Source organism: Balaenoptera ricei, unplaced genomic scaffold (genome assembly GCF_028023285.1).
Source record: "Balaenoptera ricei isolate mBalRic1 unplaced genomic scaffold, mBalRic1.hap2 scaffold_149, whole genome shotgun sequence".
NCBI lineage: Eukaryota > Metazoa > Chordata > Mammalia > Artiodactyla > Balaenopteridae > Balaenoptera > Balaenoptera ricei.
Genome location: NW_026777452.1, coordinates 329,748 through 346,382, shown reverse-complemented (window position 1 = coordinate 346,382; position 16,635 = coordinate 329,748). Strand labels below are relative to the sequence as shown.

Genomic DNA, 16,635 nt, shown 5'->3' with positions numbered 1-16,635 from the left:
ATAGGAGCTTGGCCCTCTGCCCCAGATCCCGCTTGACGCCCACAAGGACGTGGCCCCGGGGGCTTAAGGGCCCGTGGCCCACGGTCCTTTGGGCATTCGCCACCCTGTCTGCCCACACAGTTCTAGGTGAAGCCCGGCCGCGGCCAGGCTGGCCCTCCTGCCCGACGGCAGTTGGCCTGAAGCCACTGGGAGGCACCATTGAGTCGGCAAGACCCCTTAGACCCAGCAAGGCCACCCTTGCCCCTCCGCCAAATGCTGAGCAAAGTTCCCTGCACCCGGTGACCGGCCGGCCCGGAGAACCATTCCCGGCCCACGACCCCACTCCCGCCCCCGGCCGTGGTGAAAGAGTGGAGCGTGGGCTTTTTCCGGAGGGAGCTGTGGAGAGACACACGGGCAGACGGGTGGCTGCGGCGTGGAGGGGCGCTGGTGTGGTCGGCCAGGTGCAGGTCGAGGGCCTCGCGGGCCTCACGATCTTCACCCGGGCCTGCGGCGGTGTCTGGGTCCGGGCCAGCCACCCCGGCAGCGGCTGGCGTGCGGTTGCCTTCCAGGGCCGCCTTCTGGGGGCATGTCCAGCCAGACCGGCGGGGATGGCCCCCTCCGGCGCACGCTGTGTCGGGAGAGGCCTGAGTAGATGAGGCCTGCAGCAGTGCCCGGCGGGGGCAGAGGAAGCCTTGAGTACCGGCCACTACAAGAAAAGGGCAATCGGGGGGCAAAAAATACTACAGCACCTAGTATTCCCAGGTGGTCTCCCATCCAGGTAGTAAACAGACCCGACCCTGCTTAGCTTCGGAAATCAGACGAGATGGGGTGCGTATAGGGTGGTATGGCCATAGAAGGCAGCGGGGCCCACGGGGTGCCTCTTGAGGCTCAGCTTACCTGGTGCTGGCAAATTACCGCCAGTCCGGCGACCAGCCCTCTGCAGCACGGCCCTGCGGCCCGCCCAGGCAGGCGATAGCAGGCTTCGGGGTCCGGGTGTGGTGGAGTCTTGGACGCTCTAGCAGCTCAGTTCTGGCGGGAACATCCAGGCACATAGGCGCATGGCGAACCGCCCCAGATCCCGCTCGACGCTCACAAAGACGTGGCTCTGAAGGCTTAAGGGTCCGTGGTCCACGGTCCCTTGGGCATTCCCCACCCTGTCCACCCACGCAGTGCTAGGTGCAGTCCAGCCGCGGCCGGGCTGGCCCTCCTGCCTGAAGGCAGTTAGCCCAAAGCCACTGGGAGCCACCATTGATGCGGCACGGCCCCTTGGACCCAGCAAGGCCACCCTTGCCCACACGCCACCCGCTGAGCACAGTTCCCAGCGCATGGTGGCCGGCTGGCCCGGAGAACCGGACCGGCCCAGGACCCCGCTCCCGCCCCCGGCCATGGCGAAACAGCGGAGGGTGGGCTTTTTCCGGAGGGAGCTGTGGAGAGACACAGAGGCAGACAGGTGGCTGCGGCGCAGATGGGCGCTGGTTGGGTTGGCCACGGGCAGGTCGAGGGCCTCGCGGGCCTCACGATCTTCACCCGGGCCTGCAGCGGAGTCTGGGTCCGGGCCAGCCACCCCGGGAGAGGCTGGGGTGCGGCTGCCTTCCAGGGCCGCCTTCTGGCGGCATGTCCACCCAGACCGGCTGGGTGGGCCCCCTCTGGCGCACGCTGTGTTGCGAGAGGCCTGAGTAGATGAGGCCTGCAGCAGTGCCCGGCGGGAGCAGCGGAAGCCTTGAGCACCGGCGATGACAAGAAAAGGCAGATCGGGGGGCAAAAAATACTACAGCACCTAGTATTCCCAGGTGGTCTCCCATCCAGGTAGTAAACAGACCCGACCCTGCTTAGCTTCCGAGGTCAGACGAGATGGGGTGCGTTTAGGGTGGTATGGCCGTAGAAGGCAGCGGGGGCCACGGGGTGACTCTTGAGGCTCAGCTTAGCTGGTGCTGGCGAATTACCACCAGTCCGGCGACCAGCCCTCTGCTGCACGGCCCTGCTGCCTGCCCAGGCAGGCGACAGGAGGCCTCGGGGACCCGGAGGTGGCAGAGTCTTGGGCGACCTTGCAGCCCTGTTCGGGCGGGAACCTCCGGACCCGTAGGCGCTTGACGCTCCACCTCAGATCCCGCTCGACGCTCACAAGGACGTGGCCTCAGAGGCTTAAGGGCCAGTGGCCTGCTGTCCCTTGGGCATTACACAACCTGTCCACCCTCGCAGTTCTAGGAGCAGCCCAGCCATGGCCGGGCCGGCCTTCCTGCTCGACGGCAGTTGGCCCAAAGCCACTGGGATCCACCGTTGGGCTGCCACGGCCTCTTAGCCCCAGCAAACTACCCTTTCAGCCACGCCACCCGCCAAGCACAGTTCCGATGCCTGGAGGTCAGCCGACCTGGAGAACCAGTCACGGCCCACGACCCCGCTCCTGCCTCCAGCCGTAGCGAAACGGCAGAGGGTGGGCTTTTTCCGGAGGGAGCTGTATAGAGACACACGGGCAATTAGGTGGCTGCGGCGTGGATGCGCGCTGGTGGGGACGGCCAGTTGTAGGTCGAGGGCTTCGCGTGCCTCACGGCCTTCACCTGGGCGTGCGGCGCAGTCTGGCTGCGGGCCAGCCACCACGGGAGCGGCTGGTTTATGGCTATCTTCCAGGGCCGCCTTCTGGCCGCATTTCCATCCAGACCTGCGGGGAGCGCCCCCTCCAGAGCACGCTGTGTTGGGAGGGCCCTGAGGAGGTGAGGCCTGCAGAGGCGGAGGCGGCATCAGCCGTGGGCGCCTAAAGGAGAATTTATAGTGGGAGGCAAAAAAGCCTACAGCACCTGGTATTCCCATGTGGTCTCCCATCCAAGTACTAAGCAGGCCCGACCCTGCTTAGCTTCCAGGATCAGACGATATCGGGCGCGTTCAGGGTGGTATGGCGGTAGAAGGCTGCGGGGGCCACGGGGTGCCTCTTGAGGCTTAGCTTCCCTGGTGCTGGGGCTTGCCGACAGCCCGGCAGCCAACCCTCTCCGGCACGGCCCAGCCGCCCACCAAGGCAGGCGACAGGAGGCCTCGGGCACCCGGGATTGGCGGACTCGTGGGAGACCTCGCAGCTCAGGTCAGGCGGGACCCTCCAGGCCCATAGGAGCTTGGCCCTCTGCCCCAGATCCCGCTTGACGCCCACAAGGACGTGGCCCCGGGGGCTTAAGGGCCCGTGGCCCACGGTCCTTTGGGCATTCGCCACCCTGTCTGCCCACACAGTTCTAGGTGAAGCCCGGCCGCGGCCAGGCTGGCCCTCCTGCCCGACGGCAGTTGGCCTGAAGCCACTGGGAGGCACCATTGAGTCGGCAAGACCCCTTAGACCCAGCAAGGCCACCCTTGCCCCTCCGCCAAATGCTGAGCAAAGTTCCCTGCACCCGGTGACCGGCCGGCCCGGAGAACCATTCCCGGCCCACGACCCCACTCCCGCCCCCGGCCGTGGTGAAAGAGTGGAGTGTGGGCTTTTTCCGGAGGGAGCTGTGGAGAGACACACGGGCAGACGGGTGGCTGCGGCGTGGAGGGGCGCTGGTGTGGTCGGCCAGGTGCAGGTCGAGGGCCTCGCGGGCCTCACGATCTTCACCCGGGCCTGCGGCGGTGTCTGGGTCCGGGCCAGCCACCCCGGCAGCGGCTGGCGTGCGGTTGCCTTCCAGGGCCGCCTTCTGGGGGCATGTCCAGCCAGACCGGCGGGGATGGCCCCCTCCGGCGCACGCTGTGTCGGGAGAGGCCTGAGTAGATGAGGCCTGCAGCAGTGCCCGGCGGGGGCAGAGGAAGCCTTGAGTACCGGCCACTACAAGAAAAGGGCAATCGGGGGGCAAAAAATACTACAGCACCTAGTATTCCCAGGTGGTCTCCCATCCAGGTAGTAAACAGACCCGACCCTGCTTAGCTTCGGAAATCAGACGAGATGGGGTGCGTATAGGGTGGTATGGCCATAGAAGGCAGCGGGGCCCACGGGGTGCCTCTTGAGGCTCAGCTTACCTGGTGCTGGCAAATTACCGCCAGTCCGGCGACCAGCCCTCTGCAGCACGGCCCTGCGGCCCGCCCAGGCAGGCGATAGCAGGCTTCGGGGTCCGGGTGTGGTGGAGTCTTGGACGCTCTAGCAGCTCAGTTCTGGCGGGAACATCCAGGCACATAGGCGCATGGCGAACCGCCCCAGATCCCGCTCGACGCTCACAAAGACGTGGCTCTGAAGGCTTAAGGGTCCGTGGTCCACGGTCCCTTGGGCATTCCCCACCCTGTCCACCCACGCAGTGCTAGGTGCAGTCCAGCCGCGGCCGGGCTGGCCCTCCTGCCTGAAGGCAGTTAGCCCAAAGCCACTGGGAGCCACCATTGATGCGGCACGGCCCCTTGGACCCAGCAAGGCCACCCTTGCCCACACGCCACCCGCTGAGCACAGTTCCCAGCGCATGGTGGCCGGCTGGCCCGGAGAACCGGACCGGCCCAGGACCCCGCTCCCGCCCCCGGCCATGGCGAAACAGCGGAGGGTGGGCTTTTTCCGGAGGGAGCTGTGGAGAGACACAGAGGCAGACAGGTGGCTGCGGCGCAGATGGGCGCTGGTTGGGTTGGCCACGGGCAGGTCGAGGGCCTCGCGGGCCTCACGATCTTCACCCGGGCCTGCAGCGGAGTCTGGGTCCGGGCCAGCCACCCCGGGAGAGGCTGGGGTGCGGCTGCCTTCCAGGGCCGCCTTCTGGCGGCATGTCCACCCAGACCGGCTGGGTGGGCCCCCTCTGGCGCACGCTGTGTTGCGAGAGGCCTGAGTAGATGAGGCCTGCAGCAGTGCCCGGCGGGAGCAGCGGAAGCCTTGAGCACCGGCGATGACAAGAAAAGGCAGATCGGGGGGCAAAAAATACTACAGCACCTAGTATTCCCAGGTGGTCTCCCATCCAGGTAGTAAACAGACCCGACCCTGCTTAGCTTCCGAGGTCAGACGAGATGGGGTGCGTTTAGGGTGGTATGGCCGTAGAAGGCAGCAGGGGCCACGGGGTGACTCTTGAGGCTCAGCTTAGCTGGTGCTGGCGAATTACCACCAGTCCGGCGACCAGCCCTCTGCTGCACGGCCCTGCTGCCTGCCCAGGCAGGCGACAGGAGGCCTCGGGGACCCGGAGGTGGCAGAGTCTTGGGCGACCTTGCAGCCCTGTTCGGGCGGGAACCTCCGGACCCGTAGGCGCTTGACGCTCCACCTCAGATCCCGCTCGACGCTCACAAGGACGTGGCCTCAGAGGCTTAAGGGCCAGTGGCCTGCTGTCCCTTGGGCATTACACAACCTGTCCACCCTCGCAGTTCTAGGAGCAGCCCAGCCATGGCCGGGCCGGCCTTCCTGCTCGACGGCAGTTGGCCCAAAGCCACTGGGATCCACCGTTGGGCTGCCACGGCCTCTTAGCCCCAGCAAACTACCCTTTCAGCCACGCCACCCGCCAAGCACAGTTCCGATGCCTGGAGGTCAGCCGACCTGGAGAACCAGTCACGGCCCACGACCCCGCTCCTGCCTCCAGCCGTAGCGAAACGGCAGAGGGTGGGCTTTTTCCGGAGGGAGCTGTATAGAGACACACGGGCAATTAGGTGGCTGCGGCGTGGATGCGCGCTGGTGGGGACGGCCAGTTGTAGGTCGAGGGCTTCGCGTGCCTCACGGCCTTCACCTGGGCGTGCGGCGCAGTCTGGCTGCGGGCCAGCCACCACGGGAGCGGCTGGTTTATGGCTATCTTCCAGGGCCGCCTTCTGGCCGCATTTCCATCCAGACCTGCGGGGAGCGCCCCCTCCAGAGCACGCTGTGTTGGGAGGGCCCTGAGGAGGTGAGGCCTGCAGAGGCGGAGGCGGCATCAGCCGTGGGCGCCTAAAGGAGAATTTATAGTGGGAGGCAAAAAAGCCTACAGCACCTGGTATTCCCATGTGGTCTCCCATCCAAGTACTAAGCAGGCCCGACCCTGCTTAGCTTCCAGGATCAGACGATATCGGGCGCGTTCAGGGTGGTATGGCGGTAGAAGGCTGCGGGGGCCACGGGGTGCCTCTTGAGGCTTAGCTTCCCTGGTGCTGGGGCTTGCCGACAGCCCGGCAGCCAACCCTCTCCGGCACGGCCCAGCCGCCCACGAAGGCAGGCGACAGGAGGCCTCGGGCACCCGGGATTGGCGGACTCGTGGGAGACCTCGCAGCTCAGGTCAGGCGGGACCCTCCAGGCCCATAGGAGCTTGGCCCTCTGCCCCAGATCCCGCTTGACGCCCACAAGGACGTGGCCCCGGGGGCTTAAGGGCCCGTGGCCCACGGTCCTTTGGGCATTCGCCACCCTGTCTGCCCACACAGTTCTAGGTGAAGCCCGGCCGCGGCCAGGCTGGCCCTCCTGCCCGACGGCAGTTGGCCTGAAGCCACTGGGAGGCACCATTGAGTCGGCAAGACCCCTTAGACCCAGCAAGGCCACCCTTGCCCCTCCGCCAAATGCTGAGCAAAGTTCCCTGCACCCGGTGACCGGCCGGCCCGGAGAACCATTCCCGGCCCACGACCCCACTCCCGCCCCCGGCCGTGGTGAAAGAGTGGAGTGTGGGCTTTTTCCGGAGGGAGCTGTGGAGAGACACACGGGCAGACGGGTGGCTGCGGCATGGAGGGGCGCTGGTGTGGTCGGCCAGGTGCAGGTCGAGGGCCTCGCGGGCCTCACGATCTTCACCCGGGCCTGCGGCGGTGTCTGGGTCCGGGCCAGCCACCCCGGCAGCGGCTGGCGTGCGGTTGCCTTCCAGGGCCGCCTTCTGGGGGCATGTCCAGCCAGACCGGCGGGGATGGCCCCCTCCGGCGCACGCTGTGTCGGGAGAGGCCTGAGTAGATGAGGCCTGCAGCAGTGCCCGGCGGGGGCAGAGGAAGCCTTGAGTACCGGCCACTACAAGAAAAGGGCAATCGGGGGGCAAAAAATACTACAGCACCTAGTATTCCCAGGTGGTCTCCCATCCAGGTAGTAAACAGACCCGACCCTGCTTAGCTTCGGAAATCAGACGAGATGGGGTGCGTATAGGGTGGTATGGCCATAGAAGGCAGCGGGGCCCACGGGGTGCCTCTTGAGGCTCAGCTTACCTGGTGCTGGCAAATTACCGCCAGTCCGGCGACCAGCCCTCTGCAGCACGGCCCTGCGGCCCGCCCAGGCAGGCGATAGCAGGCTTCGGGGTCCGGGTGTGGTGGAGTCTTGGACGCTCTAGCAGCTCAGTTCTGGCGGGAACATCCAGGCACATAGGCGCATGGCGAACCGCCCCAGATCCCGCTCGACGCTCACAAAGACGTGGCTCTGAAGGCTTAAGGGTCCGTGGTCCACGGTCCCTTGGGCATTCCCCACCCTGTCCACCCACGCAGTGCTAGGTGCAGTCCAGCCGCGGCCGGGCTGGCCCTCCTGCCTGAAGGCAGTTAGCCCAAAGCCACTGGGAGCCACCATTGATGCGGCACGGCCCCTTGGACCCAGCAAGGCCACCCTTGCCCACACGCCACCCGCTGAGCACAGTTCCCAGCGCATGGTGGCCGGCTGGCCCGGAGAACCGGACCGGCCCAGGACCCCGCTCCCGCCCCCGGCCATGGCGAAACAGCGGAGGGTGGGCTTTTTCCGGAGGGAGCTGTGGAGAGACACAGAGGCAGACAGGTGGCTGCGGCGCAGATGGGCGCTGGTTGGGTTGGCCACGGGCAGGTCGAGGGCCTCGCGGGCCTCACGATCTTCACCCGGGCCTGCAGCGGAGTCTGGGTCCGGGCCAGCCACCCCGGGAGAGGCTGGGGTGCGGCTGCCTTCCAGGGCCGCCTTCTGGCGGCATGTCCACCCAGACCGGCTGGGTGGGCCCCCTCTGGCGCACGCTGTGTTGCGAGAGGCCTGAGTAGATGAGGCCTGCAGCAGTGCCCGGCGGGAGCAGCGGAAGCCTTGAGCACCGGCGATGACAAGAAAAGGCAGATCGGGGGGCAAAAAATACTACAGCACCTAGTATTCCCAGGTGGTCTCCCATCCAGGTAGTAAACAGACCCGACCCTGCTTAGCTTCCGAGGTCAGACGAGATGGGGTGCGTTTAGGGTGGTATGGCCGTAGAAGGCAGCGGGGGCCACGGGGTGACTCTTGAGGCTCAGCTTAGCTGGTGCTGGCGAATTACCACCAGTCCGGCGACCAGCCCTCTGCTGCACGGCCCTGCTGCCTGCCCAGGCAGGCGACAGGAGGCCTCGGGGACCCGGAGGTGGCAGAGTCTTGGGCGACCTTGCAGCCCTGTTCGGGCGGGAACCTCCGGACCCGTAGGCGCTTGACGCTCCACCTCAGATCCCGCTCGACGCTCACAAGGACGTGGCCTCAGAGGCTTAAGGGCCAGTGGCCTGCTGTCCCTTGGGCATTACACAACCTGTCCACCCTCGCAGTTCTAGGAGCAGCCCAGCCATGGCCGGGCCGGCCTTCCTGCTCGACGGCAGTTGGCCCAAAGCCACTGGGATCCACCGTTGGGCTGCCACGGCCTCTTAGCCCCAGCAAACTACCCTTTCAGCCACGCCACCCGCCAAGCACAGTTCCGATGCCTGGAGGTCAGCCGACCTGGAGAACCAGTCACGGCCCACGACCCCGCTCCTGCCTCCAGCCGTAGCGAAACGGCAGAGGGTGGGCTTTTTCCGGAGGGAGCTGTATAGAGACACACGGGCAATTAGGTGGCTGCGGCGTGGATGCGCGCTGGTGGGGACGGCCAGTTGTAGGTCGAGGGCTTCGCGTGCCTCACGGCCTTCACCTGGGCGTGCGGCGCAGTCTGGCTGCGGGCCAGCCACCACGGGAGCGGCTGGTTTATGGCTATCTTCCAGGGCCGCCTTCTGGCCGCATTTCCATCCAGACCTGCGGGGAGCGCCCCCTCCAGAGCACGCTGTGTTGGGAGGGCCCTGAGGAGGTGAGGCCTGCAGAGGCGGAGGCGGCATCAGCCGTGGGCGCCTAAAGGAGAATTTATAGTGGGAGGCAAAAAAGCCTACAGCACCTGGTATTCCCATGTGGTCTCCCATCCAAGTACTAAGCAGGCCCGACCCTGCTTAGCTTCCAGGATCAGACGATATCGGGCGCGTTCAGGGTGGTATGGCGGTAGAAGGCTGCGGGGGCCACGGGGTGCCTCTTGAGGCTTAGCTTCCCTGGTGCTGGGGCTTGCCGACAGCCCGGCAGCCAACCCTCTCCGGCACAGCCCAGCCGCCCACCAAGGCAGGCGACAGGAGGCCTCGGGCACCCGGGATTGGCGGACTCGTGGGAGACCTCGCAGCTCAGGTCAGGCGGGACCCTCCAGGCCCATAGGAGCTTGGCCCTCTGCCCCAGATCCCGCTTGACGCCCACAAGGACGTGGCCCCGGGGGCTTAAGGGCCCGTGGCCCACGGTCCTTTGGGCATTCGCCACCCTGTCTGCCCACACAGTTCTAGGTGAAGCCCGGCCGCGGCCAGGCTGGCCCTCCTGCCCGACGGCAGTTGGCCTGAAGCCACTGGGAGGCACCATTGAGTCGGCAAGACCCCTTAGACCCAGCAAGGCCACCCTTGCCCCTCCGCCAAATGCTGAGCAAAGTTCCCTGCACCCGGTGACCGGCCGGCCCGGAGAACCATTCCCGGCCCACGACCCCACTCCCGCCCCCGGCCGTGGTGAAAGAGTGGAGTGTGGGCTTTTTCCGGAGGGAGCTGTGGAGAGACACACGGGCAGACGGGTGGCTGCGGCGTGGAGGGGCGCTGGTGTGGTCGGCCAGGTGCAGGTCGAGGGCCTCGCGGGCCTCACGATCTTCACCCGGGCCTGCGGCGGTGTCTGGGTCCGGGCCAGCCACCCCGGCAGCGGCTGGCGTGCGGTTGCCTTCCAGGGCCGCCTTCTGGGGGCATGTCCAGCCAGACCGGCGGGGATGGCCCCCTCCGGCGCACGCTGTGTCGGGAGAGGCCTGAGTAGATGAGGCCTGCAGCAGTGCCCGGCGGGGGCAGAGGAAGCCTTGAGTACCGGCCACTACAAGAAAAGGGCAATCGGGGGGCAAAAAATACTACAGCACCTAGTATTCCCAGGTGGTCTCCCATCCAGGTAGTAAACAGACCCGACCCTGCTTAGCTTCGGAAATCAGACGAGATGGGGTGCGTATAGGGTGGTATGGCCATAGAAGGCAGCGGGGCCCACGGGGTGCCTCTTGAGGCTCAGCTTACCTGGTGCTGGCAAATTACCGCCAGTCCGGCGACCAGCCCTCTGCAGCACGGCCCTGCGGCCCGCCCAGGCAGGCGATAGCAGGCTTCGGGGTCCGGGTGTGGTGGAGTCTTGGACGCTCTAGCAGCTCAGTTCTGGCGGGAACATCCAGGCACATAGGCGCATGGCGAACCGCCCCAGATCCCGCTCGACGCTCACAAAGACGTGGCTCTGAAGGCTTAAGGGTCCGTGGTCCACGGTCCCTTGGGCATTCCCCACCCTGTCCACCCACGCAGTGCTAGGTGCAGTCCAGCCGCGGCCGGGCTGGCCCTCCTGCCTGAAGGCAGTTAGCCCAAAGCCACTGGGAGCCACCATTGATGCGGCACGGCCCCTTGGACCCAGCAAGGCCACCCTTGCCCACACGCCACCCGCTGAGCACAGTTCCCAGCGCATGGTGGCCGGCTGGCCCGGAGAACCGGACCGGCCCAGGACCCCGCTCCCGCCCCCGGCCATGGCGAAACAGCGGAGGGTGGGCTTTTTCCGGAGGGAGCTGTGGAGAGACACAGAGGCAGACAGGTGGCTGCGGCGCAGATGGGCGCTGGTTGGGTTGGCCACGGGCAGGTCGAGGGCCTCGCGGGCCTCACGATCTTCACCCGGGCCTGCAGCGGAGTCTGGGTCCGGGCCAGCCACCCCGGGAGAGGCTGGGGTGCGGCTGCCTTCCAGGGCCGCCTTCTGGCGGCATGTCCACCCAGACCGGCTGGGTGGGCCCCCTCTGGCGCACGCTGTGTTGCGAGAGGCCTGAGTAGATGAGGCCTGCAGCAGTGCCCGGCGGGAGCAGCGGAAGCCTTGAGCACCGGCGATGACAAGAAAAGGCAGATCGGGGGGCAAAAAATACTACAGCACCTAGTATTCCCAGGTGGTCTCCCATCCAGGTAGTAAACAGACCCGACCCTGCTTAGCTTCCGAGGTCAGACGAGATGGGGTGCGTTTAGGGTGGTATGGCCGTAGAAGGCAGCGGGGGCCACGGGGTGACTCTTGAGGCTCAGCTTAGCTGGTGCTGGCGAATTACCACCAGTCCGGCGACCAGCCCTCTGCTGCACGGCCCTGCTGCCTGCCCAGGCAGGCGACAGGAGGCCTCGGGGACCCGGAGGTGGCAGAGTCTTGGGCGACCTTGCAGCCCTGTTCGGGCGGGAACCTCCGGACCCGTAGGCGCTTGACGCTCCACCTCAGATCCCGCTCGACGCTCACAAGGACGTGGCCTCAGAGGCTTAAGGGCCAGTGGCCTGCTGTCCCTTGGGCATTACACAACCTGTCCACCCTCGCAGTTCTAGGAGCAGCCCAGCCATGGCCGGGCCGGCCTTCCTGCTCGACGGCAGTTGGCCCAAAGCCACTGGGATCCACCGTTGGGCTGCCACGGCCTCTTAGCCCCAGCAAACTACCCTTTCAGCCACGCCACCCGCCAAGCACAGTTCCGATGCCTGGAGGTCAGCCGACCTGGAGAACCAGTCACGGCCCACGACCCCGCTCCTGCCTCCAGCCGTAGCGAAACGGCAGAGGGTGGGCTTTTTCCGGAGGGAGCTGTATAGAGACACACGGGCAATTAGGTGGCTGCGGCGTGGATGCGCGCTGGTGGGGACGGCCAGTTGTAGGTCGAGGGCTTCGCGTGCCTCACGGCCTTCACCTGGGCGTGCGGCGCAGTCTGGCTGCGGGCCAGCCACCACGGGAGCGGCTGGTTTATGGCTATCTTCCAGGGCCGCCTTCTGGCCGCATTTCCATCCAGACCTGCGGGGAGCGCCCCCTCCAGAGCACGCTGTGTTGGGAGGGCCCTGAGGAGGTGAGGCCTGCAGAGGCGGAGGCGGCATCAGCCGTGGGCGCCTAAAGGAGAATTTATAGTGGGAGGCAAAAAAGCCTACAGCACCTGGTATTTCCATGTGGTCTCCCATCCAAGTACTAAGCAGGCCCGACCCTGCTTAGCTTCCAGGATCAGACGATATCGGGCGCGTTCAGGGTGGTATGGCGGTAGAAGGCTGCGGGGGCCACGGGGTGCCTCTTGAGGCTTAGCTTCCCTGGTGCTGGGGCTTGCCGACAGCCCGGCAGCCAACCCTCTCCGGCACGGCCCAGCCCGCCCACCAAGGCAGGCAACAGGAGGCCTCGGGCACCCGGGATTGGCGGACTCGTGGGAGACCTCGCAGCTCAGGTCAGGCGGGACCCTCCAGGCCCATAGGAGCTTGGCCCTCTGCCCCAGATCCCGCTTGACGCCCACAAGGACGTGGCCCCGGGGGCTTAAGGGCCCGTGGCCCACGGTCCTTTGGGCATTCGCCACCTTGTCTGCCCACACAGTTCTAGGTGAAGCCCGGCCGCGGCCAGGCTGGCCCTCCTGCCCGACGGCAGTTGGCCTGAAGCCACTGGGAGGCACCATTGAGTCGGCAAGACCCCTTAGACCCAGCAAGGCCACCCTTGCCCCTCCGCCAAATGCTGAGCAAAGTTCCCTGCACCCGGTGACCGGCCGGCCCGGAGAACCATTCCCGGCCCACGACCCCACTCCCGCCCCCGGCCGTGGTGAAAGAGTGGAGTGTGGGCTTTTTCCGGAGGGAGCTGTGGAGAGACACACGGGCAGACGGGTGGCTGCGGCGTGGAGGGGCGCTGGTGTGGTCGGCCAGGTGCAGGTCGAGGGCCTCGCGGGCCTCACGATCTTCACCCGGGCCTGCGGCGGTGTCTGGGTCCGGGCCAGCCACCCCGGCAGCGGCTGGCGTGCGGTTGCCTTCCAGGGCCGCCTTCTGGGGGCATGTCCAGCCAGACCGGCGGGGATGGCCCCCTCCGGCGCACGCTGTGTCGGGAGAGGCCTGAGTAGATGAGGCCTGCAGCAGTGCCCGGCGGGGGCAGAGGAAGCCTTGAGTACCGGCCACTACAAGAAAAGGGCAATCGGGGGGCAAAAAATACTACAGCACCTAGTATTCCCAGGTGGTCTCCCATCCAGGTAGTAAACAGACCCGACCCTGCTTAGCTTCGGAAATCAGACGAGATGGGGTGCGTATAGGGTGGTATGGCCATAGAAGGCAGCGGGGCCCACGGGGTGCCTCTTGAGGCTCAGCTTACCTGGTGCTGGCAAATTACCGCCAGTCCGGCGACCAGCCCTCTGCAGCACGGCCCTGCGGCCCGCCCAGGCAGGCGATAGCAGGCTTCGGGGTCCGGGTGTGGTGGAGTCTTGGACGCTCTAGCAGCTCAGTTCTGGCGGGAACATCCAGGCACATAGGCGCATGGCGAACCGCCCCAGATCCCGCTCGACGCTCACAAAGACGTGGCTCTGAAGGCTTAAGGGTCCGTGGTCCACGGTCCCTTGGGCATTCCCCACCCTGTCCACCCACGCAGTGCTAGGTGCAGTCCAGCCGCGGCCGGGCTGGCCCTCCTGCCTGAAGGCAGTTAGCCCAAAGCCACTGGGAGCCACCATTGATGCGGCACGGCCCCTTGGACCCAGCAAGGCCACCCTTGCCCACACGCCACCCGCTGAGCACAGTTCCCAGCGCATGGTGGCCGGCTGGCCCGGAGAACCGGACCGGCCCAGGACCCCGCTCCCGCCCCCGGCCATGGCGAAACAGCGGAGGGTGGGCTTTTTCCGGAGGGAGCTGTGGAGAGACACAGAGGCAGACAGGTGGCTGCGGCGCAGATGGGCGCTGGTTGGGTTGGCCACGGGCAGGTCGAGGGCCTCGCGGGCCTCACGATCTTCACCCGGGCCTGCAGCGGAGTCTGGGTCCGGGCCAGCCACCCCGGGAGAGGCTGGGGTGCGGCTGCCTTCCAGGGCCGCCTTCTGGCGGCATGTCCACCCAGACCGGCTGGGTGGGCCCCCTCTGGCGCACGCTGTGTTGCGAGAGGCCTGAGTAGATGAGGCCTGCAGCAGTGCCCGGCGGGAGCAGCGGAAGCCTTGAGCACCGGCGATGACAAGAAAAGGCAGATCGGGGGGCAAAAAATACTACAGCACCTAGTATTCCCAGGTGGTCTCCCATCCAGGTAGTAAACAGACCCGACCCTGCTTAGCTTCCGAGGTCAGACGAGATGGGGTGCGTTTAGGGTGGTATGGCCGTAGAAGGCAGCGGGGGCCACGGGGTGACTCTTGAGGCTCAGCTTAGCTGGTGCTGGCGAATTACCACCAGTCCGGCGACCAGCCCTCTGCTGCACGGCCCTGCTGCCTGCCCAGGCAGGCGACAGGAGGCCTCGGGGACCCGGAGGTGGCAGAGTCTTGGGCGACCTTGCAGCCCTGTTCGGGCGGGAACCTCCGGACCCGTAGGCGCTTGACGCTCCACCTCAGATCCCGCTCGACGCTCACAAGGACGTGGCCTCAGAGGCTTAAGGGCCAGTGGCCTGCTGTCCCTTGGGCATTACACAACCTGTCCACCCTCGCAGTTCTAGGAGCAGCCCAGCCATGGCCGGGCCGGCCTTCCTGCTCGACGGCAGTTGGCCCAAAGCCACTGGGATCCACCGTTGGGCTGCCACGGCCTCTTAGCCCCAGCAAACTACCCTTTCAGCCACGCCACCCGCCAAGCACAGTTCCGATGCCTGGAGGTCAGCCGACCTGGAGAACCAGTCACGGCCCACGACCCCGCTCCTGCCTCCAGCCGTAGCGAAACGGCAGAGGGTGGGCTTTTTCCGGAGGGAGCTGTATAGAGACACACGGGCAATTAGGTGGCTGCGGCGTGGATGCGCGCTGGTGGGGACGGCCAGTTGTAGGTGGAGGGCTTCGCGTGCCTCACGGCCTTCACCTGGGCGTGCGGCGCAGTCTGGCTGCGGGCCAGCCACCACGGGAGCGGCTGGTTTATGGCTATCTTCCAGGGCCGCCTTCTGGCCGCATTTCCATCCAGACCTGCGGGGAGCGCCCCCTCCAGAGCACGCTGTGTTGGGAGGGCCCTGAGGAGGTGAGGCCTGCAGAGGCGGAGGCGGCATCAGCCATGGGCGCCTAAAGGAGAATTTATAGTGGGAGGCAAAAAAGCCTACAGCACCTGGTATTCCCATGTGGTCTCCCATCCAAGTACTAAGCAGGCCCGACCCTGCTTAGCTTCCAGGATCAGACGATATCGGGCGCGTTCAGGGTGGTATGGCGGTAGAAGGCTGCGGGGGCCACGGGGTGCCTCTTGAGGCTTAGCTTCCCTGGTGCTGGGGCTTGCCGACAGCCCGGCAGCCAACCCTCTCCGGCACGGCCCAGCCCGCCCACCAAGGCAGGCGACAGGAGGCCTCGGGCACCCGGGATTGGCGGACTCGTGGGAGACCTCGCAGCTCAGGTCAGGCGGGACCCTCCAGGCCCATAGGAGCTTGGCCCTCTGCCCCAGATCCCGCTTGACGCCCACAAGGACGTGGCCCCGGGGGCTTAAGGGCCCGTGGCCCACGGTCCTTTGGGCATTCGCCACCCTGTCTGCCCACACAGTTCTAGGTGAAGCCCGGCCGCGGCCAGGCTGGCCCTCCTGCCCGACGGCAGTTGGCCTGAAGCCACTGGGAGGCACCATTGAGTCGGCAAGACCCCTTAGACCCAGCAAGGCCACCCTTGCCCCTCCGCCAAATGCTGAGCAAAGTTCCCTGCACCCGGTGACCGGCCGGCCCGGAGAACCATTCCCGGCCCACGACCCCACTCCCGCCCCCGGCCGTGGTGAAAGAGTGGAGTGTGGGCTTTTTCCGGAGGGAGCTGTGGAGAGACACACGGGCAGACGGGTGGCTGCGGCGTGGAGGGGCGCTGGTGTGGTCGGCCAGGTGCAGGTCGAGGGCCTCGCGGGCCTCACGATCTTCACCCGGGCCTGCGGCGGTGTCTGGGTCCGGGCCAGCCACCCCGGCAGCGGCTGGCGTGCGGTTGCCTTCCAGGGCCGCCTTCTGGGGGCATGTCCAGCCAGACCGGCGGGGATGGCCCCCTCCGGCGCACGCTGTGTCGGGAGAGGCCTGAGTAGATGAGGCCTGCAGCAGTGCCCGGCGGGGGCAGAGGAAGCCTTGAGTACCGGCCACTACAAGAAAAGGGCAATCGGGGGGCAAAAAATACTACAGCACCTAGTATTCCCAGGTGGTCTCCCATCCAGGTAGTAAACAGACCCGACCCTGCTTAGCTTCGGAAATCAGACGAGATGGGGTGCGTATAGGGTGGTATGGCCATAGAAGGCAGCGGGGCCCACGGGGTGCCTCTTGAGGCTCAGCTTACCTGGTGCTGGCAAATTACCGCCAGTCCGGCGACCAGCCCTCTGCAGCACGGCCCTGCGGCCCGCCCAGGCAGGCGATAGCAGGCTTCGGGGTCCGGGTGTGGTGGAGTCTTGGACGCTCTAGCAGCTCAGTTCTGGCGGGAACATCCAGGCACATAGGCGCATGGCGAACCGCCCCAGATCCCGCTCGACGCTCACAAAGACGTGGCTCTGAAGGCTTAAGGGTCCGTGGTCCACGGTCCCTTGGGCATTCCCCACCCTGTCCACCCACGCAGTGCTAGGTGCAGTCCAGCCGCGGCCGGGCTGGCCCTCCTGCCTGAAGGCAGTTAGCCCAAAGCCACTGGGAGCCACCATTGATGCGGCACGGCCCCTTGGACCCAGCAAGGCCACCCTTGCCCA

General features: G+C 66.5%; 16 pseudogenes; all 16 read right to left on the bottom strand.

Annotated features, from left to right (window-relative positions):
• Nucleotides 1-716: 716 nt before the first annotated feature.
• On the bottom strand, nt 717-835 carry LOC132358690 (5S ribosomal RNA; annotated as a pseudogene).
• Nucleotides 836-1,744: 909 nt separating this feature from the next.
• On the bottom strand, nt 1,745-1,863 carry LOC132358292 (5S ribosomal RNA; annotated as a pseudogene).
• Nucleotides 1,864-2,759: 896 nt separating this feature from the next.
• Nucleotides 2,760-2,878, bottom strand: LOC132358470 (5S ribosomal RNA; annotated as a pseudogene).
• A 910-nt stretch (nt 2,879-3,788) lies between these two features.
• On the bottom strand, nt 3,789-3,907 carry LOC132358689 (5S ribosomal RNA; annotated as a pseudogene).
• A 909-nt stretch (nt 3,908-4,816) lies between these two features.
• On the bottom strand, nt 4,817-4,935 carry LOC132358291 (5S ribosomal RNA; annotated as a pseudogene).
• An 896-nt stretch (nt 4,936-5,831) lies between these two features.
• On the bottom strand, nt 5,832-5,950 carry LOC132358467 (5S ribosomal RNA; annotated as a pseudogene).
• Nucleotides 5,951-6,860: 910 nt separating this feature from the next.
• On the bottom strand, nt 6,861-6,979 carry LOC132358687 (5S ribosomal RNA; annotated as a pseudogene).
• A 909-nt stretch (nt 6,980-7,888) lies between these two features.
• LOC132358290 (5S ribosomal RNA) lies at nt 7,889-8,007 on the bottom strand (annotated as a pseudogene).
• An 896-nt stretch (nt 8,008-8,903) lies between these two features.
• Nucleotides 8,904-9,022, bottom strand: LOC132358466 (5S ribosomal RNA; annotated as a pseudogene).
• A 910-nt stretch (nt 9,023-9,932) lies between these two features.
• Nucleotides 9,933-10,051, bottom strand: LOC132358686 (5S ribosomal RNA; annotated as a pseudogene).
• A 909-nt stretch (nt 10,052-10,960) lies between these two features.
• Nucleotides 10,961-11,079, bottom strand: LOC132358289 (5S ribosomal RNA; annotated as a pseudogene).
• Nucleotides 11,080-11,975: 896 nt separating this feature from the next.
• On the bottom strand, nt 11,976-12,094 carry LOC132358555 (5S ribosomal RNA; annotated as a pseudogene).
• A 911-nt stretch (nt 12,095-13,005) lies between these two features.
• LOC132358685 (5S ribosomal RNA) lies at nt 13,006-13,124 on the bottom strand (annotated as a pseudogene).
• A 909-nt stretch (nt 13,125-14,033) lies between these two features.
• LOC132358288 (5S ribosomal RNA) lies at nt 14,034-14,152 on the bottom strand (annotated as a pseudogene).
• An 896-nt stretch (nt 14,153-15,048) lies between these two features.
• LOC132358465 (5S ribosomal RNA) lies at nt 15,049-15,167 on the bottom strand (annotated as a pseudogene).
• A 911-nt stretch (nt 15,168-16,078) lies between these two features.
• LOC132358684 (5S ribosomal RNA) lies at nt 16,079-16,197 on the bottom strand (annotated as a pseudogene).
• Between the last annotated feature and the right edge of the window lie 438 nt (nt 16,198-16,635).